Here is a 12,051-nt window from a genome sequence, read left to right as displayed (position 1 = left end):
AGGAAGCATCCCACACACATTTTTCACAATGGGTGCAGAGATGCCTGCATGAGTTAAGTGCTCAAGTTGTCTATACTGCCAGCAGTCCTCCGGAGGAACTGAGCAGCTTACTACACTCACTACTATGCTTCCTGATTGCTAATTCAGGCATCCAAATTTAGACGCCCGATTTCAGCAGTGGTTTTCCCAGTCTTTCCAACAGCCAAAATGAAAAGAAAAACACTTCTGTATTAATTCAGCATCTTCATCCATTTGCAGAAGCAAACAGGATGTCAGGCCTCCACACACTGGAATAAGGTTACACCAACAATCAATCAATCACAGCAACCTCTAGCTACAGGGAAAGAGAATAAGACCCCTCTTATCTCCCAAATAATTGTGTAGCAGGCAGCATTCTCACTACTAAGTGAGATTTCTGCCCAGCCTTGGAAATAGCTCCCCCAAGTTCCAAACTTTTTTACCACAGGGAAAACAAAATCTAAAAATAAAGGGAGTAAAAGGAGAGGGTTGGCTTCTGTATTCATTAAGACATCCTGCTCCAACGTCCTCTATTAGCAGGATGTGGATGGAATACAGCAGTAAGAGCTAAGCTCACCAGTCACCCTTGAGTCCCTGGTGTGCTGATACATTTCAGCTTGAATTTCCCTTTGGTATCTTCTTCCAGCAGTTCAACTGTGATGGCCGCCTGGCACGTATTGATTTTTTTCTTCTCTTGCACTATCATTCAACATTGCTAGAAAGAGGTGTATTTGAGTAAAAATAAGCTGTTGATTCTTGTTACAGGGTCTAAGAGTAGGAAATGCAAGCCAATTATCAATGCTGTAGGTGGCTCACTGAGGGAAGAAAAAAAAATAATTGTAAACTGAAAGACCACTGTATCCCTAGACAGGAATTCAAGGCAGCAGCCTCATGGACTTTCTCCCATCCAGCCCACGGCAGCTTACTGAGCTGAGGCAAGGTAAGTTAGCACATCAGTGCTGACTCCTCACAGGAGTTTGAGCATCACAGAACTATCCTGCAGCAACTCTGACACTTTCATTCATGTACTCTGCCTATGAAGTCTATTTTCACTCCTCATTTCTTTTTTAAATCCTGATGAATACTGAAGCTTACTCCCTTTGACAAACTAATCACCTTTTCTCCAGATGTGCCTCCAAGAATTTGTGCTGTTGAATGTTCCTCCCCTCCTCCTGCTACACCCACGCTTCAGTACATGGCTACCTTCAGTACATGGCTACCAGGAGAATTATCGCACAGGTGAGCCTCTCCTCCTTCCCTCCACCCACGCATTTTGCTTCAAATATCATTAATATGAACATTAAGAAACTTAAGAACCACCAGTACATATTCCAGGTCTCATGCTCATGCTTGTTTAATATATCTTGTTATATTTAAACCTCAAAGGATAAGATACGATACATGTTGTAACAAATCCTTCCTGAGCACATTCCCACATCTTTGGTAGGTGATCACTGCATCTCAGTCTAAACAAGCCATGAGTGAACTAGGGGTAAGATTCTCTAGACTACTGGAAACGGTTACGTCAGCACTGACCAAAGTACAAAGGAACTTCTTTATGTTATGTTTTAATCGTTTTAAATAATCAGCAGCCTCAATGCATTACTTGCCTTTGAATACAAAAGATGATAGAAAACACACCCTTTTTATCTTGCAACATCAAAACCAAAGGACTATATAAATATTTAGTGAACAATCAGTACACTGAGTTAGAAGTGAGAATATTACAGTAAGCATTAACCAGATGTTAACAGCATCAGAGACTGACAATACCGAAATGCAGGGACACAGTCAATTGCTGGCACAAACCAGGTGTAATACTAATATGCAGCAACACAGTCAAAATAACATCAGGATGGCAATGTTTGCCATCTCTTATACACTTTGATGTATCATCATCTTTAGTTCAAACAACTTCTGTCATCTCTGACATGCCTGACAACAGTTTTCAACAACAGGGAAAACAGTATTTTGTGTTGCTTATGCTGCATCAACTTATGAAAGCAAGATGACATAATGTACCTAAACCTCCTTGCAGGGTCACACCCCCAAAATAACCACCTAGCTGCTGTACCCCACAGACAGGGATGCTGCTAAAGCACGAGATGAAACTATCAAAGGTCAGAATTAAATTTATTAATAAACCGTCTCAGGTTTAATGCATGCCCGAAGGGTGTGCTGCTGCTGCGTCTTTCCTATGCAAAGGATAAAATAATGGCCCTGCCCAAGCGAACTAGCTGAAGTCCCAAAATATTCCCAAGGCCTGGAAAGAGTTCAGCATGTTCTAGTATCACACCAACATCCTCAAGTCCAAGCAGACTAGTGATAAACCACAGGGAATAGATACTCAATTCTCCATGCAAATATGTTACAGAAATCTGAAAAAAATGTCTACATCTTTTTACCAGTTAAATAAGCATAAACTTTTAAGATAACCAAACAAATGGAGTAGTTAAAAGTCAATTTTAATAGGCTTTTTTTAACCTCAACTGTCTCAGCTAAAAAAGTAAATAATACAACACAAACAATGCCATAAAGACCAGGTTTCAATCTTAACTCTTAAATCCCCAGATTAGCTACAGTAAATTTTGGGATCATTTTCAACTTGAGACAACAATTCACGTTGATGAAGTTAAACACAGGATACACTACAAAATGTATGTAATGACATCACCGAGCAAGGAATACTAGTATCAACAAATCAATACTTGAACTTTATTTTAAAGCAACCTTTCACTTCAAAACACTACAATGATTCTACTGCCAAAAGAACATGACAGCCTCTGGTGAGGAACATCGCAGAGCTTATTCTGGAAATGGAGTCCAAGATGTTTAACTTGGAAAACAAAAAGTTTCAACAGTATCAGTACTGGCCCCCAGACTATTCTGTATGTCCAAGCTACCCTTAAAGCAATTCTCAAAACAAGAAACCTTTTATAATTTAGCTAGTAACTTACAAGAGAGTTAAAGGTCCGAATTCAAAATTCCTTTACCTTACACTTAGTCCAACTATTTCCTTGGCTATAGTTAGGTTTGACTGTCACAGCACATTTTCACTTGTGAACTAATACAGTCCTCGTGTGCATTTATTGTTTAATTTTGTGTGGCTTCAACATAAAATTGTTTCTTGAACTAGGAAATAAGCTCAAGATATTGGAGAATTGGTTCAGTGTTCAAAGGCAACAACAGTCAACTTTCTTCCAAGCCATTTTTGTCCTTCCCTCGTAAAACTACTTTTCAGAATATTCTTAAAGAAAAACAAGAAAACCAAATACATAGATCATGACTATGCCTACAATTATGACTTTGGGATCTCTGTAGACAACACATTCTCAGTATGAAATGTATCACTGACATAAATACTTTGTGCAACAAGGTTTTCTTTTAGAATTACAGCCTCCAATGTCTAATGAAGACAAAAAATTGTATCCTTCCACTGGAGGCAATTTGGGTTTGCATTCACTGATGAGAGGTGTATGAGAACCAGTTAAAATTAAATGACAATTGAGTACATAAACCTTGCAGCAGTTCTGAAGAATTCCACCTTTTTCCAAGCCTAAAGCTATGCAAGTACTCTTGCATGATTAATGCCCCCTTGCAAGAGCAATTTAACCACGTTGATTTTTAAATGCTCAAGAAACACCATTTTTAACAAAAGCTACTGAATTAAAAAAAAAAAAAAGTGGAAACAGCCTTGCTCAGACAAGTGAACATCGTGGTCTAACCACAGAACAACTGAAAGTCACATGAGGTAGCTGCTGCTGCTAGGTGTAAAAGGAGCTTGAATGATCTCTCCGTACCAGCCTCACTTTCTCCCCCTCACACGGAGCTTTGCTATATTCAGGTACCAAGATGAAAAACTACTAAAGAAATACAACAGCAAAGTGCAAGTCAGCAATCCTTACTGCAGCTGCAAGATAGAGGAGTTCCAGGCTGCCCAGCCCACCCGCTTCTGCAGAAGCTCGGCAGGTGCCCCCACCACTGGGAGGTTTCAGAGACAGAGCTACTGCAGTTCAGACCCTGGTTAGGTCCCAGAGCATGGACCTGGTTCTGCAGGAAGGAAATCCTCATTCCTCTGACAAGACAGCATAAACACAGGCAACGTCTCTCTCTCTCAAAATCCCTTTGCTACATGTTCTTTAGAAACTGTTAGAATAGAAAGGGACAACCCCGTCTTAACAGAAGACAAGTGCACACTAGACTTTGGTGATACGGTAAAATAAGAAAGGCAGTATTAGAACAAGCTTTTGAAAATGCACATATTTAAATCAAGAAAGCAAACTCAACTAAGGAGTCTGCTGTATGGCCCTGAAAGAATTAGTCTGCAATCAGCTCAAAGATGGATTTCATACATTGCTGCGCTTCATGCTGCACACCAAAGCTTACTTGTCACTTCACTCTCCGACAAATCCTCAAAGATAAAGTTGCTAAGTCACCCACACTCTGCAGTACAACACAATAAAACTTGTCATCTGACACCAGGCATGAGCAGGATTACTCCCTGATGTTCAACCCAAAAATAAGCAGAGAGAAGCAAAAAATTATACAAAATACTGCTCAGCATTGCTCTAAGTTCAAATTACTTCGGTATGAACAGACTCAGGTGACAGCTGAGCACCCATGTTTAGCCCAGGTGCCTTGCTCTTACCAAGGGAAAAAACAGATAAAAACTCTCCCTCATGTGCTCCTTCCCTATGGCCAAAGTGCAGCAAATTATGTCAAATTTCTGCATTTCAACTGCTACACAAATTAAGAACTGCACTGCACTGGCCTCTGAGGCAAAGGCAACATCCATTAAAAAAACCCCCCCACACACAGAAAAATATAAATATACACACACATAAATTTAAATAGGCTAGTACCTGTCACTACTCCATTTTTGGTGGAAAAAGAGCCAAAGGAAGGGAAGTTGCAAGCTCTGCCCAGCACCCCTGATGGGCAGGCCCAGTCTTTAACAGAGCAGAGGCAGCCAAAATAGAGCCATCAGGTTTCAATCAAATATTGCCAGTTAAATTGCAACTGCAGTTCCTAGCTCGAAGTCATGGCACCCTGTGAGCACAGCTCTCTTATACAGCGCTGCTCCCAAAAACATAAGCCACATTTTCTTGCTCTCCTCTTTGATGCATTTTTCTACGCTGCCACCAAGGCTACTGAGGCACACTGTTCTCTTTAAGATTTGCTTTAGAAATAAAACTCTTCCGGGCAAGGATTTTTCCCTGATGGGTCGTGAATGCTACAGATTATACTGTCAGCTTTCCAAATACAAAAAAAACCACCAACACCAAAAACCCCAAAGCCAATTTTATCACCATACAATCTGAAGGACTGTGGGCTGTGAAGCAGTACAAGCAGCTGAGGCAAAACAAAGGCATTTCCTGACATCATACCAGACATCACCTTACAGCTACATTCAGATAGCATACACCATTACAAATACTGGCCAGAGCACAGGTCAAGTACACAGCTGTCTTCAAGCAACAGTAGCTTGGATAGCGTAATAAAACAGCTTTCTCAAAGAACAACAGTTGATTGTTCATTATCAGTAAACTCTGGATTCAGCTCTTTCGGAGTGGCAACCTATATTTTATTTGCAGGACATGGTCTACCGGCCAAGTTAGTGATCCACACGTACCTTTTCAAAGCAAAAAGCAAATAAGCAAAATGCCCCTAACAACCCACCCCCACAAATGACCTGAGGATAAGCTGAATACAGTTAAAGAAGTCTGAAGACATAAACTACTCTCCCAAGAAGTGCATGATGCATTAACATCTTATCCTGCAGCACAACCGTACATCAGCTAACAGAGTCTTCAGCTGCCTAAATTGCACGTTATAAAGACAGCTTAAAGCCGCCCCTGAAGGATGTGTGTGCTGCAGGGAGTGACGCAGATTCACTAGCATGTACACGATCCCATGAAAAATACGTGTGGGTGAGGCAGCTATCTGGTCTTGCAAGTTTCAATCCACAGCACATGTTTATTTTCAAACAGTTAAGACCGACAACACTAACTTCCAGAATTATTAGCAAATATATAGCTACGCATAGCCACCTTACATTGAGTTTTGACTTCAAAAAATTGGTTTACTGTTCAATGGGCAGCCTTAAGCATTGCCTTCATCACAGTAAATGGATCTATGCTGGTTTACCAAATGCTTCCAAGTCCCCAGGACAACATACATGGCCTATATCTTCACTAGCCTCAAGTTGCCTACTGGACTAAGGTAGCTCAGCCAGACAATGCTCAGTTAGTGGCACCCATCTGAACAGAGTTCTGACAGCATGGAGCCCTTCGCTGCTCAAGCCACCAGCCCAGGTTCACTTCCTAGATAGTGTCAGCAAGGTAGGCACCCCCATGATACCAGGCACCACTCCTCACTTCCACCAGTCTTGCCTTGGCCTTCAGCCAGGATTTATGTAGCCCAGCAACATTTACATCAAACCTCTATCCTGGGAAACCTGCTAAAAAGAAAATACATCTAGGTTTCCTTTACAACCATATTCTATTAAGGAGTGCATTTGTCCTCACTAACTGAGGGAGGAGATGGAAGCGAGTATCAGGGCTGCTCTGCATTACCATTATTCAGGCTGGGATTTACTATGCCTGGAAGCACTCTGAAAGCCTCAAATTTACACTGAGGTGATGTTGCCCCAGCAAAAAAAGAACACAGTAAAGGATGTCAGTGCAGCAGTAGTGCACAGCCAAGCAGGCTAAAAAGAGAAGACAGCTAAAATGCAGCATGGCTTACAGAACCTGAATCTGGTAAAGGCATCCCTCTTTATGCCTCCCCCTTCCTAGCCAAGAAGAATTACAGGGATGGGACAGCTGAGTATCTAACATGATGTTGCTAATCACTTTAGCCAAGTATTTTTAACAATTAACATCTCGGAAAACTATGCTCTGCTTTCCTCCTTGATTGCTGTCACTATGCCTGAAATGTATAGGCAAAACAGCTGCCCAAAGGAAAAGCCTCCAGCTGTCTTGATGTAAAAAAGCCAGCTCAAAGTAACCATCACACAGAGTCCTGCAACACGGCACGGAGTGCCACTGTGAAAATCACTCTGCTTCCCCACAAAGAGGACAGTGACCTATACACAGAAGAGGGGCAAACAGTGACTGAAGGAAAACGAGACAAAAATAGCTTGCTCAACCTTTCTTGGTACATGGAGAATCCATTACTGAAGTTTACACAGCAACAATGAAGCCTGACAAGTTAACGAGCTGCTGCTTGCAGAGTCGCAGGAGAGATGGCCCATCAGTCAGAAATACCTATGCTGCACAAACGTGAGTCATAAAGATGACTATAATTTGGTCAAACCAAAAATCGGAAGTTCAGGTTCTTTAAAGAAGCAAGATATTCAATTAGTACTTCACTATGGGTTTTTATGCTTCTAGGAAAACAACCCAGATATCTCACAGGACTGAAAAGCTCCTTGCAAAAAGGTGGTAGTGCTTTATTACTCCCAAAGCCTGTCGAACAGCAAGCCTGGTGTTTCAAAGCTGGCTGAGGTGACATTTCCAAGGGCAGGCAGAAGGCCGGGAGGACGGCGGTGGGACGGTGCTGGTGGGAGCACAGGGCGCCCAGCCTCGCAGCGCCCGTTCGTGCTCCCAGAGCAACACCACCATGGGGGCCTCCGCAAGGCACCGGGCGGCGAAGTTTCACCATCCTTGTGACACTGGGCCTCCCTTCGGCCCTGGCAGGGACACTGAGGCACAGGACGGTCACCCAAGGACATCCAGAGGCAGCAGCAAGACACCGAGGCAGATAGCTACCGAGAAAACCAGACGTCCATACCAAGGCCAGTCATAAAACTTCCGCTTGTTGTTACGAGGCCGCACGGTATCTGGCACTGCTGTCAGCAGCACCAGATTATCTACCGGCAATTTGATATTCGCGTCCCTGACAGGCTCCTTTCGTTACAGAAACAACATTAAAAATGTAGCATCCTTTGGGAGACGCTGCACAGGCCGGGCCGCCTCAGCCACAAGCCCGGAGGCAGCTCCGCGGGGCCGGCTCCCCCCGGCGGACGAGCTCTCCCGAGGCGGAGCCGGGGCGGGGGGGGCCTGGCGCCGGGAGGGCAGCAGAGCTCCGCGAAACCACCCGCACGGCCCCGCCACCGGGGAGGCAATGCGGCGGGCCACCTCCCCGCACAGGACGCTTTACCCCCCCGTAGCGGCCCGGCCGCCAAGCCCCCGGCACAGAGGAACAGCAGCGCGGGGCCGCCACACCGGCCGCTCCCCTCAGCCGGGCGCGGGACGCCGGGGCAGCGCTCCCGCCCCGCCCGGCACAGCGTGGCCCGGCGGCAGCGAGCCCGGCTGCGGGGCTTCGGAAGTAACGTGAGGGCTTAATTCGGTCAATACCTTTCTTTGTTGCAGCTCAAGGCTCGCATGTAAATTCCGGCGGGACTTGACAAAGGTTCTGCCTGCCTCCCACCCTCGCTGGGAAGAGAGTTTAGTATCGCAGATCCCGTCTGAACAGTGGGCCGGGGGTCTCGGCTTTTAGTGCCCGGAAGAGCACCGAGCACCCGCTGCGAAATACTGACTAGCTTGTGGCAATCGTCGGGTGCGAGGCTTTGCTTTCACCAGCGCAAAGTCAAATAAACTCGGTTCGTAAAAAACGCAAGCCCCTAGCTATTTAACATCTAGAAATAACGCTCTTCCGTAGCTCAGAAAACTAATTTTCGACTGTAACACATCTCGCTATAGAACAGAAAACGGTTCAGAAAGTGCATTTCTTTCAACGCCAGCTTGGAAACCGGCACTATTTAAAACAAACGGCAACAAACCCGAACTCGCCTCTCCACATCGTGCAACAGACCAGGATTCCCACGAACAGAAGCGCCCACCCACCGCAAACTTACCATAAGCCCCCTCGAAGCGCCTCTACCGATCCGTTACGCGAGCAGAAGGGGAAGCCAGGGGGAGCGAGGCGAACGGCGAGCGCACACCCCGGGCAGCCCGGCCGCCGCGGCTCGCCCGGTGCCCCCTGCGCTGCCCCGCCGCAGGCCGATCCCCGCCGCCGCCTCCCAGCGACTGCCGCCGCGCCAGGGCGGGCCGCGGCCCCGGGGAGGCGGGGGGGAGCCGGGAGGCGCCGCGGCCCGGCACCGAGGCGGGCGCCGCGCCCGGGGGGTGGGGGTTCGGGCGGCTCCGGGGCTCGGGGCGGCGCAGTCCCGCTCCGCTCCGCTGGGCCGGGCCGCGCGGGAGCCCCGCCCGGCGCCCGGTGCCGGCGCTGAGGCGGCCTGTGGCGGCTACCGGGCTTTGTGCGCGCTGCCTCCCCCTGGGCCGCCCGCCGCCGCCTCATGCGAGAGCCGGCGCAGCGGGGGAGCGCGGCCAGCGCCGTACCCCCTCGCGAAAGCCGATCCCGCTGATCTCATCACCGCGGGTTACTAATCCAATGACCGGGAATTAACAACAGATGGCGACGCCCCTTCCCCCCGCCCCGGCCCGGCCCGGCCCCCCCCCCCGGGCGCAGAGCGGCACACGGGCCGGGCCGCCCCGGGACCCCGACCTGCTCCCCCACGCGTGGAACACGCCCTCGGGCACCTGAGAACTTTCCTCCGGCGGCACGGCCCGGTGTGGCGGCCGGGGGGGCTGGCGGCTCCCCCGGAGAAGGCCCCCCCGACCGGTCGCCTCCCGCCTGCCTGGCTGAAGGGGAAGCGGCGGGACCAGGCCGGGCGCGCTGCCAGCCGGGCTGCTCCCGCCGTGCGATGGAGCAGCGGAGCGCGGCAGGGTCGCACCCCCAGCCGGCCCCGGGGTTCGGGGCAGCGGAGCCCAGGCAGGGCCGCACCGGGGCGAGGGGCAGGCGGCGGGGGCGGGCGGGGGGCACCGCCAGATGGCTGCGGGCCGCGGACACGCAGGGGAAGCTCCGATCACGCTTTCGGACGCCAAACCCAAACCCACGCTCCTAGGTGAGCTTCCAGCCTCCTAGGAGGCCACGGGCAAGGCAAGTCCTGTCAAACCAGCCCAGGTTACAAACCAAGAGGTGAGCGCTTCCCTTGTTAGCATCAGTAAATACCAACCCGAAAGTCTGTGTTTTTTAATCCTAATAATCTCTGGCTCTAAATCCCCGCCAGCAAGAACAGCAGCATGGGTTTACAGAGATGCCGCGCTTTCCCTCTCACGCAGTGCTTGGGAGACATCAGGTGCCGCTTCCCCTCGCACGGCATGGATGCACCCCAAAACATGATTCACCCCTCGTGGAGACTTCACAGCACATAAAGGTGGCATAAAATAACTGCCTCTTGCAGAAAAAGTCCAGAAAAACATACAAAGGCAAAGAACTTACACCAGTAAGTATTTTTCCTCAATTTCTTCTGTTCTACCTCTGATTTAGACTTCCTGGGATAGAGGAGGCAAGATCTACACACACACTCACATGCTCTTTCATGGTGATGTTTATTTCTACATTATTTTGCTTTTACTAAATCTTTTACTAAAATCTGCAGACAGGCTTTTAGCAAAGAACTGAGCCAGACAACAGAAATACCCACGCTTAGACCATAAAAAAAAAAAAAAAAAAAAACAAACCAGAGGAAATTCTGCAAATTCTTTGAGAGTCTTCAGTCAAGAAATCCTCAGCACAAGCTGCAGTAAAACTGGTGGTGTGTTTCACACATGCCATGTGGGCAGGAAAAGTGTCAGATAATGGCAGCACCCCTTCTGTGGGGACCTAGAGATGACTCCTGGGGTCAGACATTCCAGAACCCTACAGAAATATTTTAGAAAAGAGCACTAAATTCAAGTTCCTCTCCAGGCCGTGCATATAGCCCCCAGCTTTGGGGATAACTGGTGAAAGTACAGTATATAGAAAACTAAGGATGAGGGGGAGTTTTCTATATGTTCCACAGTCCTTTAAGCCTAGAAAAGGATTCCTACTGCTTCCCATTCACTCAGGCTGTCTTTGTCTGGTTTATATATACACATGTAAGTCTTGAAGTTAGTTAAGTCGCCTGTACTCTTTGCTAGCAGACAAGTTGCTGAATTTAAATCCTCCTCTTCTTGGATGTGCGCACTGGCTAATACCTGTTCCATGGCACTCATTTGGGACAGGAGCCCTAGAATGGGCATTGTTTGAACAGAGTAAGCAGGGAAGCCTGTGCCCTGAAGGATGTTTTGCTTTCTTTTCCTCAGTTCTTAACAGACGTCTTTCTCTTACACACTTCCCCAAAGCAGCAGTGTCTCCTAACACTTTTTTTGGCAGTAAGCAGTATGCTTTCCAGTGTAAGATGGGATGTGGTCCTTCATGCCTATGCCAAGCTCAATGCAAAAAGCGAACTTGGAAAGACTTTCTACACGGTTTGTAATAGTAATTCTACAAAAGCAAATTAAAGAAGTCACATCAGAAGTGAACCTTTGTATCTTTTCAGCCAGCATTAGACATATAGGTCTGAAAACTGAACAATGCAGAGATCAATCAGGCAGCACTGAGTTTTGGGAACACACTTCATGTGCAAATGTGAAAACACTTGAGGGTATAGAAAGTGTCATTTTGATTAATGAGAGCTAGAACATGCTATTTGTATATGGATGAGAATTTATATACCTCTCCACAGGGCTCATTAAAAGAATATGAAACAACCACATTTTAAAATATTAACATGATTTTAAAACAGATTTTGTGCATGGTATAGGTAGATACAGCCAGTTCTTTTGAGCTGACCTCATACAATACCCGGGGAGCTGAGGAGGAGGCACGCATTTGTAGAACAATACGAAGTTTTCAGGATAAACTCTGTGACACAAAATCAACAAAATGAACCATTTGATACAGTTCCTGGAGCTGCGCACGACGAAGGGCAGAACACAGGCTGTCTCATAAGCACTGTGCATTACTCAGATTCCCCAAGTCTTCTGCTGGTTTGATTTACCTCATGAAATAAAAATTACAGCCAGAAAGGAAACCTTAAGAATAATACACATTTCTCTACATGACTGGGAAACACCACCAGCATCGGTGAGGTGGTGAGGGGCAGGTGAGAAACCTCCTGCCTCTCCTATCTGCTTGAAATTGCTGGGCAGGCAGTTGACAGTGAAA

General features: G+C 47.2%; 1 protein-coding gene across 2 annotated transcripts in view; it reads right to left on the bottom strand.

Annotated features, from left to right (window-relative positions):
• SPSB4 (splA/ryanodine receptor domain and SOCS box containing 4) overlaps positions 1-9,819 on the bottom strand; it is a 344,833-nt gene extending 335,014 nt beyond the window's left edge. For both annotated transcript variants that reach the window (XM_080410339.1, XM_080410338.1), the window contains exon 1: positions 8,879-9,819. The gene's annotated coding sequence lies outside the window, so the exon portion shown is untranslated. The remainder of the gene's footprint in view (positions 1-8,878) is intronic.
• Positions 9,820-12,051: the final 2,232 nt, after the last annotated feature.

The sequence above is a fragment of the Falco punctatus genome (assembly GCF_963210335.1).
Source record: "Falco punctatus genome assembly, chromosome: 13".
Classification (NCBI taxonomy): domain Eukaryota; kingdom Metazoa; phylum Chordata; class Aves; order Falconiformes; family Falconidae; genus Falco; species Falco punctatus.
This window is presented reverse-complemented; position numbering and strand designations above follow the sequence as displayed.